Raw genomic sequence first — 5,427 nt, forward strand, 5'->3', positions numbered from 1 at the left:
GGACTCCTCCTCTGGGCGTCTCGGCTTCCCTCCGGCTGGACTCCTCCTCTGGACGTCTCGGCTCGTCTCCTGTTCTCCCCTTCGCGTTTATCCTTCCCTCCTGCGTTTTCCTCAGAATTCAGTGTAGACCTCCATCTAGTGTGTGTGTGTGTGTGTATGTGTGTGCGCGTTTGTGTGTGCGCGCGTTTGTGTGTGCGCGCGTTTGTGTGTGTGTGCGTTTGTGTGTGTGCGTGTGTGTGTATGCGTGTCCTTGTGCATGTGTATGCGTGCGTGTGCGTATACGTCCACGTCTCTGTGTGTTTTACACATATATCCATACATAAATATACATAAAGTTACACATAAGCCCTTTTTTATTCTTCCTTTCTCTCGTCATCACGTTTATTTTCCTTCCCATGTCTAATGCATCCTGTCCTCTCGTTTCATATTCTCGCCCTCTTCCGCCACGTATTTAATTTTCATTTTCTTTTCTTATTTATCTCTTTATTCTTTTATCCTTCCTCCTTCATACCTTTTTTGGGCCATTAATCTCCATCGTTTTTTTTTCTGCTGAACTTACCTCAACCAATAAAAAATACATAATCAAAGAACAGTCAGGTGAAGAAAGACGGGAAAAACAAAAACAGAGAAACGAATCGAATCAACACGACACATATAAAAAAAAGAAAAATAAGACAAATCATAAAGAAAAAGAAAGAAAAAAAACCGGGGCCACAGGGATCGAAATGGAGGTATTTTCAGACTCGCCGCCCAAACCTGTTGCGTTTTGTGTAAAAGGGCAAAGCTTCAGCCGTGTTGGGGCGGGCGGGGCGGCCGGGCTGGAGGGTGAGGGGCTAGGGGCCTGGGGGGAGGGGGAGAGGGACGGCAGGGGAAGGGGAAGGAAAAGGGAAGGGAAGGGGGAAGGTAAAAAGAAAAGAGAGGAAAGGGGGAAGTGGAAGAAAAAAGAAAATGGAAAGAAAGGGAAGGGGAAGGAAAAAGAAAAAAAGGAAGGGGCGGAGAAGTGAAGGGGAAAGGGAGGGGGAATGTAAGGGGAAAAGGAAGTGAAAGGGGCGGGGCGGGGCAGACAGAGGGGAAGGAGCTGGGGAGTCAACTGGTGACACGCAGACAGCAAGAGTGACATGACCCAACACGCGGACGTTAAATCCCAAACAAAATTCTTTATTTCAAAAACAAAAACAAACAAAAAAACAGCCATAACACCGAACAGAGTAAAACCAAGGAAGAAAGGAAGAAAGTAAAAAGGGCGAGCGAACGAACGAACAAAAGAGAAAGAGAGAATACAAGACCTGCTAAACAGAAGGGCGACGCAGCGCCAACAACACGGGCGGGCATTCCCACCACCCAGCCCCACCAGCACCTCTCACGGGGCGTACTTACCTCCCCCAACCAGGCGCCCCCCCCCCCCCCCCGCCACCACCAACCCCACCACGAAACTGCACTCTCCCCCACGCCCCCGCTCGCCAGCCTCTCGGCCACCAAGCTGGTCTTCATTTGTTACCTGATGATCGCACAAAAAGTGGTCGAGGGAGAGGGAGAGAGACAGAGAGAGAGAGAGAGAGAGAGAGAGAGAGAGAGAGAGAGAGAGAGAGAGAGAGAGAGAGAGAGAGAGAGAGAGAGAGAGAGAGAGAGAGAGAGAGAGAGAGAGAGAGAGAGAGAGATGGGGGGTGGTAAATGAGAGAGGAGAGTTTAGTACCTTAAACTGATTTCCACACGTCCATAAAAAGCAACTTTGGACGAATACGTGCATACGCTCAAGCAACTTACCAATAAAGCGAGTAAAAAAAGCTCAAGACCGGATAGAAGGGAAGTGCACTTTCTGGTCTTAAAATACACGCTACAGGTCGGACGAGAACTCGTCTGAGAAACCGAGACGGGGCGCGGGAGAGCGGGAAAAAATGCCTTGTACTCAATGCCACCTTGCGCCTCGAAATCACTTGTCATCTCACCACTGCCCCCCCCCCCCGTGCCACGCCTCCGAGTACCCCTGTTGAGCCGTGGCACTCCGCATGCGTGCAGCTTCCTCCGGCCACGCCACATCACGTGATATCTCCTGCCTCCGTTATTTCGCGTCGCGCGATGCCACGCCGCACGCCAGGCGCCTTGATTAATCTCATACCGTAATCTGCGACCAACGAGCCTCGTCGGTTCTGCCCTTTCCGCTGATTCAGGCTCTCGCGTTTCGTAAGAGCGATTAAACATGCGTGGCACTGCGGCACTCGGGCTAAACTTAGTGCCATGTCATTCTCTTATCTAGCTCATGACGTCTCACGGTGTTTTAATGAGCGGTCTGCTAAATGCTCGCGCCGCCCGCCTCCTGCGCGCCCTCCACCTCACGCGGATTCCTCCCAACCGCCGATCTCTTCTCGTCCTGATTTTAGTCGTGTCCTCTCGCGAGTTCCCTTCCACTAGCTCTCAAAAAAATCTCGCTAATCCGCTTAATGCAAGGCTATATCCGCCTCAGTGAACAGGTTTCATTCATGTTTCTGCCTTTCATTAAATTTTCGACCTTCTGATTCAGGCTGACACGACGATACGTCACACTCCAGCACACAGGACGTCACGGGCTGCGCCTCGCTCTTGAAATGGAATCAAAGTGTTCGCATATGGCTCTGACGTCATCAAAAGCCAAGCCAGACTACCACAACTCCTGCCGGCCTAAGATCACGACACCAGGGTTTTTGAACATGCACGTGTAAAAGTAATAAGCCAATTCATTTTTTCAAGGGCCGAAAGAGAGGAAATGCACGATTCATAAGAAGTGAAACACTCGAGCCGTTTCTTGCCTGGAATCCAACGAATCCACAGAGCCACACTTGACCCCGCTCCGAGGTGGACGAGGGGCCCGGCGGTGCATGACCAAACCCGTTTTCTGTGAGCCGCCCGAGGAAGGTCAAGGCAGGTCAGCTAGGGCGGGGTCCATGACCAACTTAATTACCACACGCTCCATCAGAGGGCAGGCTGGCTAAAGATAGAACCTAATGAAACCACTTAGCGAGGTCTTAAAGAGCAGCGCCCGATGCGTGCTGCCGCTGACCAGGGCGACGGTCAGCCCCGGCCACAGCACCTGACTGGACCTTCGACGAGCTCACACAAGCGCCCACAACACCTGCTTATCTCCATCGCCTAAAACACCTGCACGCGGACTTGGTAAAGGGTAGACCTCCACTCCGTATCTGTAACAGCTACAACACATGCATAACAAGTACATACACAGACAGAACCCCATACCCTTCCACACGCACAACAAAAAAAGACATACTTACCGAACAGGTGATCCACAATTTACCGAATACGCGCAGGGTTACCAGCGGGCACGAAAGGTTAGCGAGTACACGGGCGACCCAGGGATCCGCGAGCCCCCCGAGCCCGCCGCGGCCGCCCGGAGCCACCTCGTCCGCCACGTCAAAAGATAATAAGTAAACGTCAAAACGGAACACCTGAGCTGTGTCTGAATCTCGAAATCCGGGTTCCTCTCCTTCGCCTCTCGCGCGGTCCCGCCTCGACGCCACGCTCGGCTGAGAGGAAGGGGCAGGGGGAACAGGGGGGGGCTGGGGAAAGGGGAGAGAAGAGAGGAGAGGGAGTGAAGAGAGGAGAAAGGAGAGAAGAGAGGAGAAAGGAGAGGAGAGGGAGTGAAAGGAGGAGAAAGGAGAGAAGAGAGGAGAGGGAATATAGAGAAAGGAGAGAAGAGAGGAGAGGGAATATAGAGAAAGGAGAGAGGAGAGGAGAGGGAATATAGAGAAAGGAGAAGGGAGAGAGAGAGAGAGAGAAAGAGAGAGAGAGAGAGAGAGAGAGAGAGAGAGAGAGAGAGAGACAGAGAGAGAGAGAGAGAGAGAGAGAGAGAGAGAGAGAGAGAGAGATTGGGTGAGAGTGAATGAATAAGTGAGCGAGTGCGATAGATAGATAGATAGAAGAGAGAACGAATGAGCACGATAGACGCACACACACGAGAGGGGGGCAGGGAGGGGAGGAAAGAGCTACATCAAATTAAAGCCCAGCCCTCCGTCCAGATCTTGCTCTCGCGGCAGCATGGCGGCAGAAAGCGACAATGGAACCAAGGAACGACCACCGCCGCTCCCCCTCGTCCAGGCCAGCCGAATCCTCCCATGTCCTTTCTACCTATATCCGGGCCTCAGGGTCACAGCACCACCCTGTTTATTTATCCCTACCTTATCCTCCCTGGCACTCCGTGGCACTCGACGTCCCTCCCCCCTATCCCACCCTCCCCCGAGTCCATTCCCGGAACACATAAATGCCTCGCTGAGTACCTTCTTGAGCCGGCAGGTCGACAGCTGTAAGTCCGACATGACTGCAGGCAGCCTCACATGCACAGGCACGCATCCGCACACACGCAAACAGGCACAGAGACAAACACTTTCCACATTCCTACACATACAAGCGCGTGCGCACACACACGCACATACACACACATAAGCCATTCTAACGCATACAAAAGCATTCACAGACATCACAGATATACACTTCAGCACACAGCCACAGATGTACAAATACCCACTTAAAAACATACATGCATATCGCATACACATGCAGACACGCCCGGCTCGCTTACCTAGCAACATATCAACTCACTCGAAAAAAGACCACTAGCATCTTATCCATTCTCTCTCTCTCTCTCTCTCTCTCCTTCTCTCTGTCTCTCTCTCTCTCTCTCTCTCTCTCTCTCTCCCTCTCTCTCTCTCTCTCTCTCTCTCTCTTTTTCTCTCTCTCTCTCTCTTCTCTCTCTCTCTCTCTCTCTCTCTCTCTCTCTCTCTCTCTCTCTCTCTCTCTCTCTCTCTCTCTCTCTCTCTTACACACACAATATCTTTCTTATTGCCAGTTCATCGTTCCTTTAATTGTTCACAACTTTCTTCTCTTCCTTCTTTTTTTATCTCTCCAGTCATTATTGCTTTAAATCTAAGTCTCCCTCTGTAAGTCTGTCTGTGTCTGCCTGTCTTTCTGTCTCCCTGTCCGTCTGTTAACAAATATTCCTTCAACAATGCATTCTCTAGTCATCTGTACTCACCGCGGCCCGCTTTCGTTCGCCAAATCTGACCTGAAACGAAAAACGAAAAAATGCAATTAACACAAAATCCAACTCACGTCCAGCCTGACATGACAGCCGTCGCCCTGGTCACCGCAATGTCCTACATTTTTGGCTAATCATTCCACTAGAAGCGCGGGGATTAAATCAACTTTACTACACGACCTTAATTTCTTATACTTATATCACAGGCAAACATTTTGTGTGAAAAGCTTTCCTTTTGCCTTCAATCAGCGGGAGTGTTTTGGGGTGACCACCAAAAAAAAAAGAAAAACACGAAAAAAAAACTCTTTTACAATAGAGGAAAACATCGATAACGACAAACATACATAAAAACAAGCAAAATCTAGCAACAATAAATAAATAAATAAACAACCAACAAAAGCAGC

The sequence above is a fragment of the Penaeus vannamei genome, chromosome 3, assembly GCF_042767895.1.
Source record: "Penaeus vannamei isolate JL-2024 chromosome 3, ASM4276789v1, whole genome shotgun sequence".
NCBI classification, from domain to species: Eukaryota; Metazoa; Arthropoda; class Malacostraca; order Decapoda; family Penaeidae; genus Penaeus; species Penaeus vannamei.